Raw genomic sequence first — 26,049 nt, 5'->3', positions numbered from 1 at the left:
TGTAATGGTATGCATTGTAAAGGTAGTATGCGATGTAATGGAAAGCGTTGTAAAGGTAGTTTTTTAAAATGCAATATAGGGTCATGCGATGTAATGGAATGCGTTGTAGAGGATGTTACGATGTAAAAACTGCGTTGTAAGTGCATGCGTTGTAACGTCATACATTCATGTGTTTTGGGTAGGTAATATTTACACAAACTTTTTGTATAGACATGTTTGTAGCTATTGGAGCAGCATAATTTTGGCTCCACTCTTACACGTCCTATATTTACGTTGATTTGTGAAGATTGACACTTTCTATATTCAGTGTGGTCTAACATTTCCAATAAACAATGAAATTACAAATATATTTCTGAAATGTTCCATGATAGAACTATAATAGAATCATTTAATGTGTGCAAACTAATGTTGAAGATTTCTCATAGTCATGTTATTCTCGTACATAACTACACAAATGTTTTAAGGTGTAACACATATGTAATCTTGATATTATTCCATATAAGATTTATTATATGTACTAATTGTGAATATGTGTGCACCAATATTCAAATGTCAAGTGCACTTTAACTAACCTGCTAATTTAACATAATTAGAGCCCTTAAGTTTCTTAGTTTCAATGTTTAACTTTCACATGAGAATATTTGTGCTTTCATGACCTCGCCTCTGCAGGTGCAGATACAAGACTTCGTTAGTTAGTGAAATGGCTTTGTTTGTTTGTAGCAATAGCAAGGGGCAAGAGGAAACTTTTGACAAAAAGAAGATATGCTAACAACGTTGGAGACAAGTTCTCATGGTGGAGAAAGGCTGCTCAAGGTTGATCGGATGTACCTAATTGAAGGTGTGAATGAAGAGCTGAATGTTGTCAATTTCTATCAAGGAAGATGGAAATTTACTGGAGATGATGACAGTGGTTACCTTTAATACTCTGTATGTTAATAGGTGTTCTATTGTTAGTTAGAGAACATAGCCCCCTAGGATTTCACAAGGTGCAGACCTCTTTTTCTATCCCTGTCACTGTGTTGTTTCATGCTGTGCATTCCATAGACTTGGAATACTTTACAAAAGACTCCATAATGCTGACACCTGTTCCTTGCTTACCCTGGATTGAACAGGATTTTCCTATTTTAGTATAGAGTAGAATTCATTAGCATTCTTTAGATCTACTAATGACTAGGCAGGAGGATCGAATACTGCAGCTTAATCTTCAGACACTCTTCTTCATCATTTACATAGCCGCCACTGAGTTTCTGGTGTGCTTTTTATTGTTTAAGCTAAATTTCATCAGGAGATTCAGATTCATTCTTGTGATACTATATTTTTATAACATGCTTCTGAGACTCATCTATATCAGTTTGTTTCTGAGTTAGTAATAAAGCCCTTTAACCCCTTCGACGCTCATGACGAGCTCAGCTTGTCAAGGAGTTTCCATTGATTTCAATGGAAATTGGTAGTAAATCTTTCCAGGGCCTTAGCATCCAAGTGGTTAACTTCTTCTAGTAGTCCTGACAATATTGCATGACTACCTTTGTTCCTGTGTTATGGTAATTGAACGTGATGTTAACTCTCTCTTACCTCTCTGCAACTAATAAAACATCCACAGACCGAAGAGAAGAGAAACTAATGGGCTGAGAAATCTCATTAGTGAGGTGCCCAGGGAGACTTTTTGCACTTTGAACAGGACATACCTACAGCACTCGGGAAAGCTCGATAAAGAACAAATAAATGTAAAGAAAATGTTGGAATATAGACTTCTAAACTTGTTGGGCTTGGCGTCACACATTTCCAACCTAGGGACTGGAATTGTGCCTCAACTCTCTGCTTACAGCAGCATTGTGATCTAATCTTTTTAGGAACTGTTTACCACTGGAACCCTCAATGCATATTATCTACTATAAAAAGGCCACATTCTCTACCTTACATAGGAAAAGAGTCACATATGCGTAGTAAGAATATTAGATAGAGTGTCTACATATTTTGAAAATCACATTTTAACATTTTTGTATGACATGGGAGTTTTAGGGGTGGATAGCACTCCAACCAACAAGACATAGGCAAAAAAGCCAACTTAGCCAATGAGAAATATAATGCTCCTCGACTATAAATTCACTGCTCTCGTCTCCTTGACAAATGCTTCTCTTCTCCACAGAGTCCAAACTTCAAATTCACCTCTAGACTCAAACTGTTTCTCCCAAACTCCCCACCCTTTCTCCACTTTGGTGACACTCCGATCTTTCTCCATTCCTTCCTGGAAGGAGTAGGACTTTGCCTCCATTAGCTCTCCCTGCGTGGCCCACGTTTTCCTTCACACTTAGGGGGTCAAGTACATTTTTTAATCTAAAACACTATTGTTCATCTGCTTCCCACTCTTGTCTCGCTTGTAGGTTCTCCTGTCCTCATTGGCTCACTTGTAATGGTCATATAGTGAAGCAAGAGAGCTGAAAAGTGGGAAGGGTCTGCAACCAGCGCGAAAAAAGCTGCAGGTCTACCACAGTCTGCCATCTTAGTCCCAAATCACAACAAACAGCATCCATCAACTCTGGCGTCACTGCACAGAAATCTAGACTTTGAATTGCAGTCATAAATGCAAATAACCCCACATTGGCGTTACACAAAACTCATTGTAGCATTAGGTCATGGTTCAAAGTGATATTAACTGGTTCCTTGCATTAATGTTGCACCCAACACATGACCTCGAGCACAATTATTTTCGCCCAAACAACCGCCCGGGGGTAATTAAAATATTATTTGTACATGTTGTAGTTGTTACATGAATTACACATTGAAAAAGCATTTATGGTGGTCATCCCAACCTTTGTCCATTGCTTGACCTGTTTTCATTTGAGGTTGGCATACAATGCACTATTTGGTCACATTGGTCACATTACTTTTAGCCGGTATGGGGTTTCCATTAACTCAAATGGGTGTGGGCAGAGTTCTCTCCCCATAAGGCCCACCTTGCATACATTTTCGGGGTTTCACACTGCTCAATGCAATACCCACACCAGCCATCTTTGGGGATTCAAAATGCCCCAGGATGTTAAGGATCGTTTTTGGTGAAAGAAACAAAAACAGAAACATCCAAGCCATGGCCAAATTTGCCAGGCTCCATCTTCACAAACTTAAGAAGATTCGTTTTTTTTTCTACTTCCAGGATCTGAAGCTGGCAGTGGTTACTATAGTAATCTAGAAAAAACAGCAATGGACCGCACACCACTAGCCCCTCCTCCGGGTCGCCCCTAAGCACTCTGGTATGTGCAGTGCCTGGAGTTCGTAGAATTACTGAAAGTTCGTAAGTGGTTCACCTATGTAGGTGCAAGTAGATAATTGTTGTTCCCCCGATCTCTAGACCCGGGACATGGCCCGGGTTTGGGGATATCTTCTCTCATCAATAGAGAAAGTCAATAAGGGTGGAAGAGAAGGCCGCCTCGTTACCGCCACGGGCCTCGTTGCCCAGCATGCAGGTGCGTCGTCCAGAAGCTCGTCAGCTTGGGAGGCTCAAGGGAGCCCTTATGTAGAAAAAACAGCAATGGACCGCACACCGCTAGCCCCACCTCCGGGTCGCCCCTAGGCACTCTGGTATGTGGAGTGCCTGGAGTTCGTAGAATTACTGAAAGTTCTTAAGTGGTTCACCTATGTAGGTGCAAGTAGATACTTGTTGTTCCCCCGATCTCTAGATCCGGGACATGGTCCGGGTTTCAGGATATCTTCCCTCATCAGTAGAGAAAGTCAATAGGGGTGGAAGAGAAGGCTGCCTCGTAACCGTCACGGGCCTCGTTGCCCAGCACGCAGGTGCGTCGTCCAGAAGCTCGTCAGCTTGGGAGGCTCAAGGGAGCCCTTATGTAGAAAAAACAGCAATTGACCGGACACCGCTAGCCCCTCCTCCGGGTCGCCCCTAAGCACTCTGGTATGTGCATCGCCTGGAGTTCGTAGAATTACTGAAAGTTCGTAAGTGGTTCACCTATGTAGGTGCAAGTAGATACTTGTTGTTTCCCCGATCTCTAGACCCGGGACATGGCCCGGGTTTCGGGATATCTTCCCTCATCAGTAGAGAAAGTCAATAGGGGTGGAAGAGAAGGCCGCCTCGTAACCGTCACGGGCCTCGTTTCCTGTTTAGGGCTCCTGTGAGTCTCCGTAGCTGACGAGCTATAGACGAAGCACCTCCACGCCCGAGAGGCAACGAAGCCTGGATTGTTTGGCAGCCTCTTAGCCACCCCAAACTAATCTCTACTGATGAAGGATACTATCCAGAAACACGAGCCATGTCTCGTGTCTAAAGACACCTTATACTAAGCACCTGCCTGCACCAACCTTGGTGTAATACTTACGAACTTTGTCCTGAATCTTATGAACTGCATGTACCAGAGTGCGAATGGGCGACCCGGCTGGGAGGTCAGGTGTGTGCTCCCTCCCTGTTTCCTGTTTAGGGCTCCCGTGAGTCTCCGTAGCTGACGAGCTATAGGCAAAGCACCTCCACGCCCGAGAGGCAACGAAGCCTGGATTGTTTGGCAGCCTCTTAGCCACCCCAAACTGATCTCTACTGATGAAGGATACTATCCAGAAACACGAGCCATGTCTCGTGTCTAGAGACACCTTATACTAAGCACCTGCTTGCACCAACCTTGGTGTAATACTTACGAACTTTGTCCTGAATCTTATGAACTGCATGTACCAGAGTGCGAAGGGGCGACCCGGCTGAGAGGTCAGGAGTGTGCTCCCTCCCTGTTTCCTGTTACTATAGTAATCCCCCGGTGAACTATGACTTCGTTCTCCTCACTTGCCTAGAGTAGTGTTGGAACAATAATATCACTCCACTAAAGGCAATCAATCAATCAATCAATCAAATATAGCATTTGTAAAGCGCACTACTTACGCGTGAGGGTCTCAAGGCGCTGGAGGGGGAGGGGGTGGCGAATGCTGCTACTGCTCAAAAAGCCAGGTCTTGAGTAGTCTTCTGAAGGTCAGCAGGTCTTGGGGCTGCCGTAGGTGGACGAGGAGGGTGTTCCAGGTCTCGGGGGCGAGGTGGGAGAACAATCTGCCGCCAGAGGTCCCTCTTCGGATGTGGGGGACTGTGGCGAGGGCGAGGTCGGCGGAGCGAAGCTGCGGGTGGAGGTGTGGAAGCTGAGTTGTTTGTTGAGGTACGCTGGTCCAGTGTTGTGGAGTGCCTCGTGTGCGTGGGTGAGGAGCTTAAAGGGGATCCTCTTGTTGACAGGGAGCCAGTGCAGGTCTCTCAGGTGGGGTGTGATGTGGCTGCGGCGGGGCATGTCGAGGATCAGGCGTTCTGGATGCGTCGAAGTCGTTTCAGGAGTTTGGCCGAGGCTCCAGTGTAGAGGGTGTTTCCATAGTCCAACCTGCTGCTGTCGAGGGCCTGGGTGACCGTTCTTGTTTCGGTGGGGATCCACTTGTAGATCTTGCGGAGCATGAGGAGGATGTTGAAGCAGGCAGAGGAGACGGCGTTGACCTGCTTTGTCATGGAGAGGGTGGAGTCGAGGATGACCCCTAGGTTGCTTGCGTGGTCGGTGGGTGTTGGGGCTGTTCCCAGTGCGGTCGGCCACCAGGAGTCGTCCCAGGCCGAGGGGGTGGATCTGAGGATGAGGACCTCCGTCTTGTCCGAGTTCAGCTTCAGTCGGCTCTTCTTCATCCACTCGGCGACAGCTTTCATTCCTTCGTGGAGGTTGGTTTTGGAGGTGTGGGGGTCCTTGGTGAGGGAAAGGATGAGCTGGGTGTCATCGGCGTAAGAGATGATGTTGAGGTTGTGCCGTCGGGTGACGAGGGGGAGCAAAGCCATGTAGATGTTAACCAGCGTATGCTGCAAATGATCTCGGTGGCTTTGGAGTGGAAGGGGGAGGCGGACACTCTGTGTTCTGCCAGAGAGGAAGGAGGTGGTCCAGTCCAGGGCCTTCTCTTGGATCCCGGCGTCGTGGAGGAATGTGCGTAGTGTGCGGTGGCAGACCGTGTCGAAGGCGGCTGACAGGTCCAGGAGGATGAGGGCCGCGGTTTCTCCGTTGTCTAGCAGGGCCCTAATGTCATCGGTGGCGGCGATGAGGGCAGTTTCGGTGCTGTGGTTGTGCGGAACTCGAACTGGGACGGGTCCAGGATGCTGTTCTCCTCGAGGTAGCGGGTCAATTGTTTGTTGACGGTCTTCTCGATGACCTTTGCCGGCAAGGGGAGCAGGGAGATGGGCCGGAAGTTCTTGAGGTCCTTGGGGTCCGCCTTGGGTTTCTTGAGTAAGGCGCTTGTCTCGGCGTCCTTCCAGCTCTCCAGAAAGGTTGCTGTCTCGAAGGAAATGTTGATGGCTCTCCGGAGATGGGGTGCGATGGCGGTGCTGGCTTTGTGGAAGATGTGGTGTTGGCATGGGTCTGAGGGAGATCCGGAGTGGGTGGTGTTCATGATTTTGATGGTGTCGTTGTTGTTTATGTTGGTCCAGGAGATCAGGCGGTTGGTGCGGATGGTCTCAGTGGTTGTCGGGGCGGGTGTGGCGTTGAAGCTGTCGTGGATGTCTGCGATCTTGCGATGGAAGAAGGTGGCAAGCGAGTCGCACAGGTCTTGCGAAGGTGGGATGTCGTTGGTGTTGGAGCTGGGGTTGGAGAGTTCCTTTACGATATTGAAGAGCTCTTTGCTGTTGTGTACGTTGTTGTCCAGGCGGTCTTTGAAGGAGGCCCTTTTGGCGGATGTGATGAGGTGATGGTGTCTGCGGGTGGCGTTATTGTGGTCTGCATAGCTGTCTGGTGTTTGTTCAGGGTGCCAGTTCTTCTCTAGCTTTCGGCAGGTTTGCTTGGAAGCCTGGAGGTCTTCAGTGAACCAGCCGGTTTTCTTGCTGGTGTGGCTGTTGGAGGGTTTCTTGAACGGGGCTAGGGTGTTGGTGCAGTCGTTTATCCACTGCCTGAGGTTGTGGGCGGTGGTGTCGGGGTCAGTGTGGTCGGCTGGGGGGCTTCGGGTGAAGGTGGTGGTTAGCTGGTCTTCGGTGACTTTGCTCCAGCAGCGGCGGGGGATCTGTTGGGTGCGGTGGTGCGTGGTGTGTTTCTGGAAGGTGAAGTGGATGCAGCGATGGTCAGTCCAGTGAAGTTCAGTGATGTGGTTGAAGTAGACGTGGGTGCTTGCGGAGAAGATGGGGTCAAGCGTGTGACCCGCGGAGTGGGTGGGTGTTGTGATGAGTTGTCTGAGTTCGAGGCTGTCAACGTTGTTGATCAGGGTGGTGGAGTTGGTGTCGTTGTTGTTATCAAGGTGGAAGTTCAGGTCCCCAAGGAGAATGTAGTCTATGGAGGCGAGGGCGTGTGTACTGACAAAGTCGGCAATGGAGTTTCTCTGAGGGTGGTGTTGGGGTCGGTGTGGATCTGGAAGTGCAGGTGTTCGGCGGTGCTAAGGGTGTCGTCGGTGTTGGTCGGGACTCTGAGAGTGTTCCTGTGGACGATGCCGATTCCTCCTCCTACTACATTGGTGCGGTCCCTGCGGGTGATCATGTAGCCTTCCGGGAAGGCTATGGCGATGTTGGGTGCCGAAGAGGGGTTCAGCCAAGTCTCCGTCAGGAAGGGGACGTCTGGGGAGGTTGAGTCGAGTAGGTCGCAGAGTTCAACGGTGTGTTTGCGGGCAGAGCGGGTGTTGAGAAGAATGCATCTGAGGTGGTTGTGTTCTTTCACGGTGGGTGAGTTGCTGGCCGGATGCTGGTGAACCTGCAGTTCCGGCAGGAGAAGGGTCCTTGGGTGTGCTTCGGGGCGGCAAGGCAGCAGGTGTGTGATCATCCGGCGTTGAGTGCGTGGAGGGTGCTGGAGTCGTAGCGGAGATGGGCGATGTGGCGTTTGCGGGGCCAGGGGTCTGGTGCTGGGTGCGGACGGGCGTAGACGGGCTTGCCTTAGGCCGCCATAAGAAGGGGAGGTGGGAGGGAGGAGGCAGCTGGTAAGAGGGGGTGGACGAATGGGCGAGCGGGGGTCGGGTCCGCAGGGGACGCAGCGGCGGGAAAAGCGGGGGCAGGAACAGCGAAAGGAAACAGAAAGCAAAAGAGGTACAGGGCACAGAAAGTAAGCAGGCAACAAGGGGGGGAGAACAAATAAACAGGAACAAATAAACAATACTATTGAGGCAATACAATTACGGTGAAAACGGGGGCAGGGACGGCGAGAGAAGACAGAAGGCAAAAGGGCACAGGGCACAGAAAATAAGCAGGGAACAAGGGGGGAAGAACAAATAGACAAATACAGCAAAGGCAATACAATTAGAGCAAAAGACAAACCTACGGCCTACCACTGGCCACCAGGGATGAGGTACAGGTGGTAGCCTGTGGGTGGTGGAGGGCCTGGAACTCCGTGAGCAGCAGTGGCAGCAGGGCAAAGGGCACGGGCACACAGGTGGTGCTGTGCGGCGTGGGGAGCGACCTGCCTAATAAGGGTCAAGAGTCGCTCTCCTCACCGCGAGCGGCCACCATAAGAAGGGGAGGTGGGAGGGAGGAGGCAGCTGGTAGGAGGGGGTGGACGAATGGGTGAGCGGGGGTGGGGCCGCAAGGGACGCAGCAGCGGGAAAAACAGGGGCAGGAACGGCGAAAGGAAACAGAAGGCATAAGGGGCAAAGGGCACAGAAAGTAATCAGGGAACAAGGGGGGAAGAACAAATAAACAGGAACAACTAAACAATATTACAGAGGTTATACAATTACTACGAAAACGGGGGCCAGGACGGCGAGACGAGACAGAAGGCAAAAGGGCACAGAAAATAAGCAGGGAACAAGGGGGGAAGAACAAATAAACAGGAACAAATAAACAATACTACAGAGGCAATGCAATTACGGTGAAAATGGGGGCAGGGACTGGAGAGGAGACAGAAGGCAAAAGGGCACAGGGCACAGAAAATAAGCAGGGAACAAGGGGGGAAGAACAAATAGACAAACACAGCAGAGGCACCACAATTAGAGCAAAAGACAAACCTACGGCCTACCACTGGCCACCAGGGATGAGGCGCAGGTGGTAGCCTGCGGGTGGTGGAGGAACTCCGTCAGCAGCAGCTGGGCTAAGCAAAGCAAATATGTCACAGTTTGTTTTGAAAACACAGCAAATACTTCCAAGAATAAAATATATATTTTAAGGACACTCTTAATGTTCATTTGCCAACTAAGCTCTTCCAGGTTTTATGGGGGTGCCATACCACCTCCCGCACTCCTATTGGCTACACCAATGCTTGTCTACCAAAAAATTTACCAGTCCCTCTCAGAACAGTGCTCAATGCTTTCGCCGGGTTCCTCATAAATACTAAACAATCATTGGCAATCCCATCTGTCTTGCCTTATGGACCTTTTGGTTTTGTCAATGTTTTTTAGCTATACTGTACAGCATTCGTGATGCTGTGCAGTATGGCTAAATTAAACAATTATTGCATGATTTTGTAGCCAGATTCCACACCATACATGCACGCACCCCCAAAATGATGCAGTCGCTTTTTTTCCCACTTCATTAGCCTTCGCAACTCAGATCAACAAGTAAAAAGAAAAATACACCCAATAATGTTTTCGCTGCAAAATGGATAGGAGGAAGTAACATGTGCAGGGTGCCATGGAAGCAACCAGGGGCAAAGCTGGTGGGGGGAACAACATGAGTGGGGGTGTGGAAGCAACATGGGGATGAATCAACATGAGGATATGTAAGCAACATTGAGAGCACAGGTGGGGTGAAGCAACATGAAAGGCATGGGGGAAAAGGCAAGAGGAAGAGCAACATTTATCCCGTAGAGTAGGGTCGAAAAGCAAATGGGCGAGAGAGTGAGAACATTTGGACCTGGGAGGGTGTAAAATCACATGAGTGAGAGAGAGCAGCATGGAAAGGGGAAGAGAAACACACTATGGTTGGCAAGTTGAAAACACATACACTCTTGTAGAGTGCTTAAACAAAAAGATAACAGTAGCGCCTGAAAAAGTGAGAAGTGTAAGGACCGAGTAATGACTTCATGCTCCAGGGGAGAGACAAAGACAAGAAAAAGGAATGCGAACATGCTAACGAATAAGAAGCAAGCAAATGAGAGAGGCAATGAAGCAGCAAGGGTCGTAGTCTAAGCCCACTGTACTCAAGCACTGACTAGTAGATAAGACCAAAAAATGGGAACACATTCCCCTCTTGCTTGTCCATTTGAAATGACTCCTAATTGTGTATGGCCACACAATAAGAACTGCATGCATTATCTCGAAAGTATTGACCATCCAAACTTCAACATATTTCATCCAGAAATTTCCCTTTACTAGAGGCTCTGCTATCTCCACTGCATAGGCAGACAGTAGATCTCTTACCAATCCTTATTTCAGAAAAAAATCCACACTTCACAGCTCCTTTTCCAACAACAACCCAAGAGTATGCCAGGAACCACTTTTTCACATTAAAAATGCCTCCTATTTTCAAATATTCAAATCGCACTTCAAAGACTAGCTATTGGAGGAAGACTTTATTCTGTCTAACTAAATTACACCTTGATGCAGACCCCAAATTAATTTGCTGCTAATACATAAATCAAGTGGGTTGTTAAGCAGGAACTGGACTAGCTGAGTCTCTCATAGGCTTAGTCCCAGGCTTGCAATAAAACTGCAAAGATCAAAATTCTGAAGATCTCAACCTCGTGGATTTATTCAAAATAAAGTTTAATTACAGGAAGTAAAGTTAGTAAATCAAGTAAATTCACAACAGGCTGACATAAGGTCTGTCTTCCAAAGAAAAGCCAAAAGAACTCCTAGGGGAGAGCAACTAAATTCAAAGGTCTTGAAACAAAAAATCTGCTAGAGGTCTGGCTCATCTCCAATTAGCGTCTTCTTTTATAATGTTTCAGGAACATGAGGCACACGCATTTCATGACATAATATACTTCTTAAAGTATTTTTTTCGTTAGAGCTGTCTATGAACTCATACTTATGAGATACAGGAAAACAATGGTTTGTTCAACTAACAGCAGAGCTTGCTCGGCTAAGCAGCTTTGACATTTGTAAGAAATTTAGTTATTTGATTGAGGGGGTTGGAAGCCCGACCAGGCAACAACCACAAACCTTGTCAGGGTGAACCACAAAAGTAATTAAATTAACCCGCACAAAAGCAGCCAGACTTCATTTAGAGGCAATTTGTAAAGTATTTATGCAATACACAAACAGTAATAAAGTGAAAGCACAGCACAAGAAAAAATACCAACCAATTTATTAAAACAAAAGTGCATTTTAATAAATAAAATGTTACCAGAAGGACAAAAATTCAATCGGTAGAACCAGGGATAGGCAATTTAAAATCTTTCAGTAAAAATAGCAACTATAATCACAAAGCGCCACTCGCGGTCATCTAGTTGCACTAGACCGGTGGAAAGTTAGAAGTTCAGACCAACTGTGATAGAGTGTGGGTCTGGTAGAGGGACCAGGCTAGTCCCACTGAAAAAGTGACCTTCTAAGTCTGGTGCAATGAGTTTCGTTCGCGGTGGAGGTAGCTGTTAGATTTTGGCTAAGCATTGCTGACGGTCGTCGCTGTAGTGCGAAGAGCAGGTCAGGCGTCACAGACGGTTGTCGCTGTAACACGATGTGCCGATCAGGTGTTACAGACGGTTTTTTCTGTAGCTTCGCATTGTTGGTTGCTGGCTGTAGTAGCTGTAGCCTGAAGTGCAGGTCTCATGTTGACAGTCGTTGCTGAAAGTCACTGGCATGGAGAAGAGTTACCGTAATTATGCTTTGGTGGTCATTGCGGGTGGCAAATTTGGCACAAGTTAGCCGTGTGGTCCCGAACAGCCCAAACTTCAGTTTTCTTTAGCTTTTGTTTCAGGAGTAGTACACTCCGATGCCATCCAAGGGTCTAAGACCTGAGAAGGCACTTCTTGGGGCTCCGGAGCCCACTCCAGCAGATGCCAGCAGGGCTCAAGCAGGTCCAGTTGCAGGTCCAGGCAAGTTCAGTAACAGAGCAGGTCAGCTGGACATTTGCAAAGAGAACTCTGTAGCTCACAAAGGGGGTCAGCCAACCGACCCATGGAGTCACTTTGGTTAGCCTGTGATGAAGGCAAGCAGGTCCAGCCTTCTTTCTCAGACAGCAAGGCAGGCCCTCAAGCAGCAGGGCATTCCTCTGGCAGCAGGGCAGGCCTACTTTTATAACTTCCATAGGCCCTGGAGTGTTCTGATGAGTGGCTCTTCAGGTCCAGTATTTATTCCTGGTGCCGGGCTTTGTCAGTGGTGGCTCCTCTGCTAATGCAGAGGAGCGTCGCACCACTGCGAAGGTCAAAAAGGTAAAAATAAAATGATAATAAATCTTTGTTATTATCATTTTATTTTTACGTCCTTGCTCAGATGGGGCAGGGCAGCTCTGCTCACAGAGCAGGGCAGCGCAGGGGTGAAGTGGTTTGCCCACTCCTGGTGCTCCTGACGCTTTTGCCAACCCATCATGCGCAGTATGTATGCTCTCCTTGCAGGCTGCATTGCAGCCTGCATAGAGAACATACCCAGCCTCCCATCATCTGGCTGAGCGCTCAGAACAATCACAACGCTGCATTGCACCATTGTGATTGGCTATCAGAAGGCTGGGAGCCGAGCGCCTCCTGCTTTCTGCCCTGGAAGTGGGCAAGGAAGAGGACTTAGAGGAGGAGGCAGCAGCAGTAGCGGCGGCAGACAGTAAGTGTATTTTTATTTTCACTCTCTCCAACCCACCCCCTGCCAATAAATACCAGCCACCACTGGCCTTCGTGGAGGAAATCCCTGCCCTACACCTACATCTGGTCCTGGAAAGTACTTCTTCCACTGTTAAGGCTTCAGACTGTCCAGAGCTGACAAAACGCAGGGCAGGCCTGGTGTCGGGTTCCTTTGTATGTGCAGGAAGCAAAGCCCTTTGAAGTGTAAGTGGGGCTGGGTACAGCTCCTCCTCAGTCATCCTGCTTGGATGTCCCATCCTGTCCACACTTAAGCCCACTTTGTGTTACTTGTCTGGAGGCAATACACAAACCCCAACAGCAGAGCCATTCACAGTCATGTGACTTAGGACACTGGTAGAAGGCACAAATGGCTAGGACAATGAAATGCCACCTTTCTAAAAGTGGTATGTTCAGACTTGTGACTTAAAATTCAACTTTATCATTCAAAGTGATTTTAAATTACAAATCATTTGAGTGAAGTCCAAAGTTAGCACTAATTGAATGTATTACGCTAACTCACCATTAGTCAATTGGAGAGGTAGTACTTACAGCAGTGAAAAACGGCATAAGGAGTTTTTTGCTGACAGGACAGGATGCTGAGATTAGTTCAAGCATTCCATCCATCACTTTTTTGTATGATTCAGTGTTACCCTAAGTGGGATGGGTATGCCCAGACGTGGGTTTCATGCACACTGTGGCACTGGAATTAAGGTCTACCTGGCAGCTGAGCCCTATTAAGCATGAAACCAGTCCTCAGGTGTATGTATTCCATTTGAGGGAGGACCTGACCTGGAGGTTTGGGCTGGAATGTTCCCAATAAAGCAGGGTCAAGACTGATTTGCATTTGGCTGGGTTCAAACTGAGGTGGCGTGCAAAGTAACGATGGACTGGGATGCGCCTTGAGTAATTACCAGAGGCGGAGAATAATTCAAGCATGTTACCCATCACTTTTTTGTATACTTCAGTGTGTCACACTTAGTGGGACGGGTATGCTCAGACGTGGGTACAGTGTACACTGTGCCACTGAATTCTAGCTCTACCTGAATAATGAGCCCTAATAAGCACAAAACCGGCCCTCGGTTGCCTGTATTCTGGTTCAGGGTGGGCCTGGCAGTTTGAGCTGGAATGTTCCCACTGGAGCACGGTCAAAACTAATTTGCATATGGCTAGGTGCAAATGAAGTGGCACGGTTTGCAAAGTAACGATGAACTGGGATGCGGTCTCGAGTAATTACCAGTGGCTGAGATTCATTCAGCCATTCTATCCATCACTCTTTGTATTCTTAAGTAGCAAAAGAACAATCACACCATTCTAGTGAATGGAAAAAGCATCTCATTCGTATGGGTAGCGCTGTTATATGATACCAAAAAGGTGCATATGTGAAGTTAGTATTGACTGCAGAAAGGGGGGGCGGCTGCATTGTTTGAGCCTAGGGTCATCCAGCACCACAGAACCCTACCAAACTCTGAACATTTCTGAAATCCAGAGACCTATGGGAGTTCAGGGAGGTGTCACATGCATGGATCACTACTCATTTTCTTACTCAGAAAACTATGCTTAAAGGGTAACTTTTTCTCGGTTTCGCTGGGGGATGCTTGCGAAGTTGTCACACGGGAGATTGGGGGTGATATTTTGGCGACAATATTTATGTCAGATGATGTTCTAAGATATTCTTGTACCACACTGTCTTAATAACGAGTGTTATCTCCCAATATTAAGGAGTGCAGGTCTTGGACATTCCACTTATGCAGGGAGATGTCATTCTGTCAACAACAGTGATTAGACTTTATTGAAAAATACAAGGTGCAGCTTAACTGAAACAGCGAAGTGCATGCTTTAGAATAATCTGCTTAATGGATTTATAAACATCATCGAATGTTGATCCCACTGACTCCCTTCCTCCTTTTTTGAATGAAGTGCGGTTGTATTCTAGTATTTCTGGCTATAAATTGAATCTTTCCAAAACAGAGGTTCTACCCTTGAACTCTTCCTGTTATCAATTTATGTTTGACAATACTGAGTTTGCTTGGTGTCCTTCCAAAATAAAATATCTTGGAATCTGGTTTTGCCCCTCACTACGGGACACTCTTAAGCTCACATTTAATGCTCTAGTATCCAAACTCAGGTCACTTTTACTTTCCTGGTCCCCATTATTCCTTTCATGGTGGGGTAGGTTAGACACCATAAAAATGATGATTGCTCCACATGTTTTATACACACTTTCGATGCTTCCTGTCAAAATTCCCCTTTTTTATTTTTCTCAACTTAACTCTCTCTGTTCAAAATTCCAGTGTTCTGATTAGCAGTGTGAACATTTAGACATGTTTAGCTCATAAATAATTTTTCTTGTCTGTTTTGCCCATCTTTTTCTTAGTCCAACTGTTCTTAGCTTTTATTCCTTTTGTTTTGAGCATTGCTAACTGTTCATTAAGAGCTAAACGTAGACACAGTGCTGCCTCACGCGAGGTGCTACAGGGACCACCACCATACAAACCTGAAGTTGGTTTTGAGCTGATTTAGAGAAGCAATCCTGAAAAGCGGAGGGAGAGTAAAAAAACATACGATGCCGACAAAATACAATAAGATCGCCATGTGGTCATACTATGTTTCTAATTAAACTGTATTTTAACATTTGGAAATGTTTTATCACAATTTTAATGGAATTGTTACAATGAATTGTATGTTTCCTTTATGGTTTTTTAACAGAATAAAGATCCTTGTAATGTATTTTTCGCAGGTTTTGCCAGGGCTCTAGTTGTCTCAGTGGGTAGTTTTGCTCACATTGTCCCACTTACCTAAAACATTCTTTTTGTTTTTCAGAAGTTCACTGACAGTTAAACTTCATCATATATTTTCTTTAGTAACTTGTCTTTTCTGGTTACATTCAAATATTGTCTTTTAGTGAGTAGACAACCATCCTCTTGCCTTTCATGTGAAGAAGCGCCCTGGTATAAAAACATTCATCAGGATTCATGAGATAATGTATCAATGTTGGAGGTCGACATTTTTGTAGTCAATATTTTGACATACATCCCTCTGTGTGAAGGTTAAGACCCTGTCTCAAGTGGTATTTTGGGCTTCATGGTCTACCACACTGGAATTAGCTCTGCTCTTCTTTTTGTCTCTTTTTTTGTCCTACAGCTGGGTGTTAAGGCTGGTACTGCCTGGTATTAAACCTTCCACTTACTCTCGGATACTTCTCTTTCTCACAGTGACTCTTTCTCTCTCCCAGTTGAGTCATATTCTTCATTGCGATTTTTAGCACATTGTGGTTAGTTAATCTGGTTGTGCCTCCAGAGTGATGGTTCTGTGCTTATTGTGTTTGTTGATGCTTTTGTAGTTTTCAATGAGGGTTATTTTTCTCTCAAGGCAATGCTTCTTATTTCTTTTTTTATTGAAATTAGTTTTAAATTCAGACAAGACGTTTTAAACTTAGACTGAGGTCTGCCCCTGCTCCACATGTCTGACTCTGCTTTCCTGTAAACCAGTTGGTCCCACCTTGCACCTTTCTCTAGGGGATTCCTCAACACATGCAAAACAATTAAATATGGTAATACTTTATTGCCATGAGTAAAGTTTGGTAGTTTACAATATTTTTTGTATGTTTTTAGTGCATTATTTATACTTTATATTTGGAAATAATGGTCTCTGGGTCCTTGCAATGTCGAGTTAGAATCCACTCAAAAGTTTTTCTGGTGTGGGCAGTGTCAAGCCTTCTTGGGACATTTCCAATTAACCAAAATCCCTTCCCCTGCTGCTTTTCCCCCTCAGAGGAAAGGTACTGAATGGGAAACTCACTGGATCCCTGGCGGTGTTGGTCTTCTCACAATAAATGGGTTTCCTGGATAAGCCCTATATCCATTTGTAGGAGAGTCATCCCATAAAGTATACATTTTTTTGCAGAATTGATTATCCAGTGAGCTCTATCAGTTTTGTTCAAGGATTTCTTCAAGAAGGTCTTTGGCAAATTGTGTCCTTTCCCTCTTTTCCGTGTGGAACTCCTTGCATGCACAGGTTACATCTCTAAGAGTGATCCCCCAAATCCTCCTGTTATCTTGGAGGTTGATGAGCTCTTCACAAAAATGATCAGTCTGGCTTCCATGCTGTTCACTCTCCTTTCCAGACCTTACACTTTTCTCAACTTTGACGTATTTTGTTTTAAAGTCTGGAATGCTCCTATCTTGGCTTTCTCCATGAGAAATTGTTATGAAACTATTCGCGAGTCTCTTGTCATCCTCTAGGTTTGTGTCCTCTGAAACTAGGAGGTCTTCCCCGTCTGTTGGTGGGTCGGGATGGGCTTTCCAACCTCTTACCAAGGATAGGCTGTAGTAGGTTCTTGAGGGTACCTTCCCTATTAACACTGTATGAGGCCATATTGATTTCAGTGAACCCGCGTCTCCTAGTGGCAAGTTTATCTCCTGGGGACCAGGCACAATGCACCTCCTGCCGCCCCACCTCCAACCCCTCACAAGCAACGTCCCAAGGCTTGGAGTGTTCTATCTGGGATGCCCACATCTCCGCCACTGTTAACATCATTAGTCGGGGGTGGCTTTGTTTCCTATCGTTCTCCAATCTCTAAGTTCATCACCTTTATATTGTTTGGGGCTTCCCTATGCCCTTCGTTCCAAGACTGTTCCTGCTCTTGGTTTTTCTGCCTGCTACTTCTCCCCGTGCCTCTGCTCTCTAGGCTGCTCCCTTGCCGCTCTCCCCAGGCTGTTTTTCCCGCTTTTTCCCGCTCTTGTCCGCCCCTGCTCCCCGCCGCTGCTCCACTGCGGCCCCGCCGCCTTCTTCTTCCCTCCTGATCCCGCTCCCCATTCACCGCCCCGCTCCCGCCTCCCAGCTGCTTCTCCCTCCCACTTGGCCATATATGGCAGGGTCCGCGCGTACGCGCAGCGGTCACACGCAGCGGCCCCGCCGATTGTGCACCGAAGGCAAGCCCGCCTACGCCCGTCCACGCCTGGACCGCGCCCAGCACCAGACCCTCAGGACCTCGCCGGAGCCAGCCCACCCGACGGAGATACAACGCCGCCACCCTCCACGCACTCAACACCGGCCGACAGCCAGCCTGCTACCAAGCCACCCCAAAACACACCCACGGAGCCTTCACCTGCGACGCCTGCAATTTCACCCGCACTCGGTCCTGCGCCGCGCCAGCCAGAACAGCCGCCAACAACAACTACCTCAAGTGCATCCTGCTCAACACCCGCTCCGTCCACAAACAGGCCGTCAAACTCTGGGACCTCCTGGACAAAACAGCGCCGGACATCGCCTTTCTCACGGAAACCTGGATGAACGCCACCTCAGCCCCCGACATCGCCATAGCCATCCCGGACAGCTACAAAATCAACCGGAGGAGGCATCGCCATTGCTCACAGAAACACCATCCGCATCACGACCAACACCAACGACACCCTCACCGCCGCAGAGCACCTTCACTTCCAGATACACACAAACCCCAAGACCACCCTCAGAGGCACCCTCATCTACAGACCCCCGGGACCACGCTCACACTTCAGCGAAGCCATCGTAGACTTCATCAGCCCGCTCGCACTCGCCTCCTCCGACTACATCCTCCTAGGAGACCTCAACTTCCACCTGGAGAACAACAAGGACAGCAACACCACCTCCCTACTAGACAACCTCACCAACCTCGGACTCAAGCAACTGGTCAGCACCCCCACCCACTACGCCAGCCACACGCTCGACCCCGTCTTCTCCGCCAGCAACCACGTCTCCTTCAGCCACACCACCGAGCTACACTGGACCGACCACAGCTGCGCACACTTCAACTTCAAGAAAACAACGACCCACCACCGTCCGCAACAGACCCCCCAAAGATGCTGGAGCAAGATCACCACCGACCAACTCACCACCTCCCTGAGCCAAAACCCTCCCACCCACACTACGGACCCCAACGAAGCAGCCTGCAACCTCATACAGTGGATCACAGACTGCACCGATGCCCTTGCTCCACTGAAGAACCCTCAAAGCAACCCAGTCAGCAAGAAAGTCGCATGGTTCACCAACGATCTCAAAGACTCCAAGAAATCCTGCTGTGGCCTCGAGAAAGCCTGGCGCCACAACCAGTCAACGGAAAACATGACAGCCTTCAAGAACGCCATCCGCACACACCACCAGCTGATCCGCAGCGCCAAAAGATCATCCTTCAGAGAAAGACTGGACAACAATACCCACAACAGCAAGGATCTCTTCAACATCGTGAAAGAGCTCTCCAACCCCAACGCAAGCAACAACGACATCACGCCATCGCAAGACCTCTGCAACTCTCTCGCCACTTTTTTCCATCACAAGATCGCCGACATACACCACAGCTTCGGGGCTCAGATCGCAGACCCTACCACCGAACTGACGCTGCCCACCACCACCCTAAGCACCTGGACGCCGGTCAGCACGGAAGACACCACCCACACGATGAACACCATCCACTCGGGCTCCCCAGCCGATCCCTGCCCACACCACATCTTCAACAAAGCCGACTCCATCATCGCACCCCAACTCCGGGACATCATCAACAACTCCTTTGTATCCGCCACCTTCCCGGAGAGCTGGAAGCATGCAGAGATCAGCGCCCTCCTGAAGAAACCCACCGCAGACTAGGGTGACCAACCGTCCGTAAATTTCACGGACCGTCCGTCATTTTAGTATGATGTCCACAAGGCGTCTGTGTTGGAAATGGGATCCCTGGCTGGCCAGGGCTTTCGCCAAAGTCAGTCAGAGACCACCACTCCCAAGTCAGGGCAAGGGAGCTACACGCCAAGATAACCCCTGCTCACCCTCTAGGTAACGTGGCGCGAGCAGCAAGGCGTAACTTGGAGGCGATGTAAGTTAAGTATTTGCGCACGCACCCCAGCAACAACACCCAAAGGCCCATCACAAAGGAAGCTCCACACAAGGTTATATAAAAATAGCCTTTGTTTTATAATAAATATACATCAGATAAAACACACATCTTGTTACACTGTGCCAACAGGCACGGGCAGAATTTACAAGGGATATTTGTACAGGACAGGGCCACTTGGACCACTGTCAGGGGTATCAGCACTTTTAGAACTTAGCACTTGTAGAAAGTAAAATCAGTGTAGCACACACTATAAAAAATAGAGCACACAACCAGTAATCACTGGTAACAGGACCTCACTAGCACCACCTGTACTAGGGAGAAAACAACCACCTACATATCACAATACCTGTAGGGGTGTAAGAACATAACACATGATGCAATGCCTAACATTCATTCAGAGGTGTAAGAAGGGAAAACACATGATGCATCACAATACATTCAGAGGTGTAAAAGCACACAATTGCGCCAAACTTAGATAAGTCACCACCTGTGACAGTCCCTGTGTCCCAATGTCAGGGCCTAAACGTGGCAGTTGCCCACAAAGTGCTGGGCAACTGGTGCAGGGAAAGTTTGGGCAACGTTGGAGCCTCTCTGGCTCAAGAACCACCACTGTGGGTGCAAGAGCCTCTCTGGGCTCTGCACAAGAAATGAACTGGCCCTCCTGAGCCTCTCTCAGGCTCTCAGACAAGGAGGGGCACACGAGCCTCTCTCAGGGCTCTCGAAACAAATATGCCCCCTTGAGCCTCTCAGGGCTCCAAGCACTAATGTGGGGCGTTGGAGTCCCTCACGGGGGACTCTGCATCAGAAGGACTGCCCCCAGAGCCTCGTAGCTCTAAACAATACTTGCGGGGCGTGGGAGTCCTTCACGGACTCGAGAACAAGGGCGCCGTGAGCCTCGCAAGGCTCTAAGTAAAGAAATGGCCCCAGGAGCCTCTCGGGCTCCAAATATTCACGAGCGCGAGGTCGCGCTACGGAGGAGGGGGGGACACTGCCAATGTGTCCCGACGCCCCTCTCCCTTTCCAGGCACTCACCGGCTGTCTGCAGGTCCAGGACTCTTCCTGGGCGGCGGGGCTCCTCTTCTCTCGTCCCGGGGCTCTCCTCTCCACTCGGGGAGCCTCGGGGACCCGGCCGGCAACTTCCCTTCTTGCTGCTCGGCTGCGGGGGCGGGACTTCCGGGTCACCCTCCCTCGGGCCGCGCAGTGATTGGCTGGCCGCCTCACCACTTCCGGGTCGCCGCGGGCAGCGCGGCCGCTCGCTTTAGGCAGGCAGGCGGGGTCCCATTATCCGAGGAGTGGGCTCCCTCACGATAAATTCCAAATATGAAGCGAGGTAGGCACTCGCTAGGCGCCGCAATTTCAGGCAGATGCCGGGTGGGCACCGGCGGGGCACAAAAAGCGCCAGCAGCGCTAGCCTCAAGGAAAGGCGCTCCCAAGCGCCAGGGGACACGATAAAACGCTCACAGCGCTAGAAGCAAAAATGAAGCGCTCTCAAGCGCTGGGCAGGAGATTTCTGCGCTCCCCAGCGCTGAAGGGCAGAGAGCAGCGCTCTCAGAGCTGCAGGCAAGGAGTCCTCAGTGCTCCCCAGCACTGGAGGACAGGACAAGGCTCCAGCAAGGGCTGGAGGCAGGCAGGGGGGCAAGGCTGGGCCAGAGCCAGCACACTGGGTCTCCAGGCAGGGAGACACCCCAAGTGGCGGTCCTCCTGGCCCCAGCAGCAGCAACAGCCCCCTCTGGCAGGATCCAAAAGCAGAACATTTTCTAAGGGGACACAGCCCCTTCTTATACTAACAAATCCTTTGTTTCAAGGTGCAGGGTGGGGGGAAAACCAGTTGCAGCTGGCTTTGAAGCACTCTTGATGGCCCAACCACCCATTTCTTTCACTGGGGAGGCTAGGGTCGTTAGACACACCACAGGGCATTGTGTGGGGAAACCCAGCCCATCCAGGACACAGGTACACTCCTCCCACACATCACTCATGCTAATCTCACACTCACCACCGGGCAGACCCATCCAGACTTCCTGGAGCCTGGCATGCCAGCCAGCTCCAGCCAATCACGCTCCAGCACCCTCACTGCACACATATCTCAATGTCCAGAAGTAGCACTTCCCAACTAGACACATACATGCCGCAGACACCATCTTGCAGCATTCACTCTCACGAGTTTACACATACTAAACTCGAGCCTGCACTCCCCACGCATCAGGAACTACCAGGGGCACACACATTCCCCATGCATTCCTATGGGAGGGCAGGCCAGCCATACTACACGCACGCACTTTCACTCTGGGACCCAGGGAAAAGTGCGCAGAGACCCGCAATCACTGACACAGGGTCACAAATAACAGCAAAAAGTTTAGGGGTGAACCTGCCCTGCGGGCCAAGTCCAACACAACCCCCTTCCAGCCAAAACGCAGGGGAGAACAATCACCACCGTGATGGACTTCCCTGCTTGGGGCGATAGAACACGGACGCAGGCCCGCCACTGCCGGGACACCCTCCTGTTCTATGCCACGGTGAACCCCTAGGGTTCCTTCTAAAGCTACTGTAAGGACCAACTGGGCTACCCCACTGGTACTCCTCAGCTGTCCGCGGCCAGGACCAGGCCCTAGGCCACCCAGGTGCCACTGGTTCCTGCCTACTCACGAAGTGGGGGGTAGTAACCCCAGGCCCATAGTAGCCACTCTCCTCTCTTCCTGTCTGCAAGACAGGGCCAGACTGCCACTGGTTCTCCAGCCTAGGGTCTACAACCTCAGGTGGACCAGGAGTCTCAGGGAAGGCTCTCCTCCCCTTACCTCTTCTTTTAGGGTTCCTCCTCCCCGTGCGAGGGGGACACCTAGAACGCCATTCCAACCCAGGGTTTAACCCCTCAGGTTGCACCGGGGTCAGAGGTGGGCTCTCCCACCCTCTGCACCCCCTTCCAGAGGTCTGCCCTCTCCCACCTGGAGAAGTTCCTCTGGAAGAAGAACCGGTCAGGACACTGGTTACAGTCGTCCTACCCTTCAGGTCAGGCTGATCCTGAACCTGGCCATCCAACCTCCGGTCTAAAACCTTTGGTGGAACAACTGCCTGGCACTCCAGGACTTCTGGGGACTCACACACAATCCCCCTGAGGCTAACAAATGACACATCTGTTGTGTGACTGTCTGTCTGGCGCAGATCTCCCGCCCTCTGTCCACCTGACAGTGCGTGACGATCCCCCAGACCAGAAGTGGCACCACCCGGGTCCCTCCAAGAAGATCTAGCCCAACCGGCTAGTCTCTGGTCCACTGGTGCATCCACTGGGAAACTCATCCCCCAATCACTCCTCACGCTGGACTCCTGTACCCTCCCTACCGGAGCGGTACTGCCAGCCTCTAGAACCACAGGAGCTCTGGTTACAGACGCTCCAGGTCCTCTACTCACTAGGAGATCCTCCTCAAATGGGCTAACAGGACAGCCTAGGTCCCCAACCTGGTGTTCCATACAGAAACCATCCAAGTCCTGAGGCAGGGCATCGGGCACCTGGGGACCCTCGGTCACCCACTTACTCCTACTCCACTGAGCCAGGCAGTAAGCCCCTACACCCTCCCCGCTATCCTGGGACCTAGCTGGGCTACACTGAGCCTCTTCCACCACGCTGGGCTGGAAGATACCTGAACCACTTCTTTTGGACTCACTCACTAGGGACTCTAAAGAACCTCTGGCCCTCTCCCAGCGGTCTGCTTCCGCGGCAAGCCGCTCTGAACAAGGAGACCCATATTCCAACAGGTGTTGGCGCAACTCTGGACAACAACCACTGAGCACCTGCTCTTTGACAATCATATCAAACAGTTTCTCAAAATCAGAGTCAGTGTGAACCTCTACCCAAGCCCACAGTGCTCCATGACATTCATCCTCAAACTTCTCCCACGACTGGTGAGGCAGCTTCCTACTGCCCCTGAATTTCAACCTATACTCCTCTTCTGGGGAAACAGGTACCAGACTGGGGGAACTGGGACTGGGATTTCCTATACTGGAATCTAAATAGCTGCCACCACTGGACTCAACCCTCCCTGGGGGATCCAGAAAATTAAGACTGCGGTCAGGGGATAACCTACACTCTAGGGCTATCTTCTCCCTGGCCAAGGCCCTCTCAGCCTCTGCAGTCCGCTCATTCACACCCAGCTGCGCCATCTCTCTGGCATGCTCTAACCTGGGCTTCTCCATGGCCAGCTGCTGCGCCATCTCTTCTCTCCTATCCAACCACTCCTCTGGGGACAGGGAAAGGGATGGGGTGCTACATCTGACACTGGACCCAGCAAGGGACTCCCTATCTAGGGGGTACTCGCTCTCTGCTGGCGCCCATCCACTGTCAAACTCACTCTCCACATCAGACTCTTCAGGGCTCCCCTCAGACCCACCACCCTCATGGTGTGCGGCCCGGGCCCTCTCTCTCTCACTGTGCTCACGCTCCCAGTCACTCTTCTGCCACAGGATCATGTTATCCCTAAGCTTGGACTGGGTGTCTGACTCACTCACTGGGATGTCTCTCTCCTTACAAAACCGTACCAACTCATGCACACTGTACTTAAACAGGCCACATAGGTTAAAAGGAGATTCCATCTTGACAGGATGCTCACAGACACGTGCAACACAAGGGACCTAGCAATCTGAAGTAAGAGTACACAATTCCAAAACTTCAACAATCTCCTTATCAAAGAGAACTCACTCATGCGTCCAGGAAAACACACCATTCATCCACACACACCCTCCCCTCGGATCGGTAAGGCAGTTTCTACCACCCCTGACTTCTCAACCTGACCAAAAGTGACACAGGTACCAAACTCTGGAAGCAGGGCGGGGGACAGATGTACAGGACACAATTATAAAATGACACTCTTCAGGAGAAGAAACAATGGAATTTCACACATATCTCAATGTCCAGAAGTAGCACTTCCCAACTAGACACATACATGCCGCAGACACCATCTTGCAGCATTCACTCTCACGAGTTTACACATACTAAACTCGAGCCTGCACTCCACACGCATCAGGAACTACCAGGGGCACACACATTCCCCATGCATTCCTATGGGAGGGCAGGCCAGCCATACTACACGCACGCACTTTCACTCTCGGACCCAGGGAAAAGTGCGCAGAGACCCGCAATCACTGACACAGGGTCACAAATAACAGCAAAAAGTTTAGGGGTGAACCTGCCCTGCGGGCCAAGTCCAACAGTCCGTAACTTGGGGATCTCAAATTACGGACGCCTTACAGACAGACATCATACTAAAATCCAAATGGGAAATCTCAGTAAGGAATGCTGTCCCATGCGAGAGGCCCCGTGAGTTTAAAAGATTTCCCCCGGGACCTCTCGCACTTAACTTTTAAACGGACCTGGTGCAGACTGTGGCCTGGCCCATTGTCATTCTGAGACTGCAGCTGATTAGCACTTTAGAATGACAATGGGCCCAATTGTAGTGACAGCATGTGGGGTGCAGGCTCCTGCATGGGACTAGGGCAAAGCATTCTGCTTTTGTCTTGGCGCTATGCTGGAGAAAATAAAAATAAAATAACTAACACCGTTTTCACTGTACACTTAAAAGACAGATTTCAACATACAAATAAAAAAATACTGTTTATTAATGGTTATTATTACTAGCACAAATCTTAATTGCAGAAAGGGCCAGATGTCGCTTTGCAAAGTTGCGCGCATACTGAAAAACTGAAGTGCACGATTGGCTCAACCTTATATAAACTTATTTTGACCTGTATTTATTTTGGTTACCTATTTACTTACTTATATATTATTGTGCCACCTCCTTGTTTTGTCCCACATTTTTGTCCTGAATTTTGACCTTCTGTCCTGAATTTTTGTCCTGAATTTTGACCCTTTGTCCTGAATTTTTACACTGACCGTCCTGAATTTTCACCCTGCCAGTTGGTAACCCTACCACAGACCCCACAGACCTCAAGAACTTCCGCCCCATCTCGCTCCTCCCCTTCCCCGCAAAAGTCATCGAGAAAACTGTCAACAATCAGCTGACAGCCTTCCTCGAGACGAACGGCTCCCTCGACCCATCGCAGTCCGGATTCCGAGCGAACCACAGCACCGAGACCGCCCTCATCGCAGCCACCGATGACATCAGGACCCTGCTTGACAACGGAGAAACCGCCGCCCTCATCCTCCTCGACCTTTCGGCTGCATTCAACACGGTCTGCCACTGCACCCTGACAACCCGCCTCCACCACGCCGGGTTCCAAGGAAAGGCCCTGGAATGGATCACCTCCTTCCTCTCCGACTGAACCCAAAGAGTCCGTCTCCCGCCCTTCCTCGCAGAAGCCACCAAGATCATCTGCCGCGTGCCTCAGGGCTCCTCGCTCAGCCCCACCCTCTTCAATGTCTACATGAGCCCCCTCGCAGCCATCGCACGCAGGCACAACCTCAACATCATCTCCTACGCCGACGATACCCAGCTGATCCTCTCCCTCACCAACGACCCAGCCACCGCCAAAGCCAGCTTCCAGGACGGAATTAAAGACGTCGCGGACTGGATGAGGCTCAGCCGTCTGAAACTGAACTCAGACAAGACGGAAGTCCTCATCCTCGGCCCA

Source organism: Lissotriton helveticus, chromosome 9, assembly GCF_964261635.1.
Source record: "Lissotriton helveticus chromosome 9, aLisHel1.1, whole genome shotgun sequence".
NCBI lineage: Eukaryota > Metazoa > Chordata > Amphibia > Caudata > Salamandridae > Lissotriton > Lissotriton helveticus.
The sequence above is the reverse complement of the archived record's forward strand: the minus strand, read 5'-3'. Positions refer to the sequence as shown.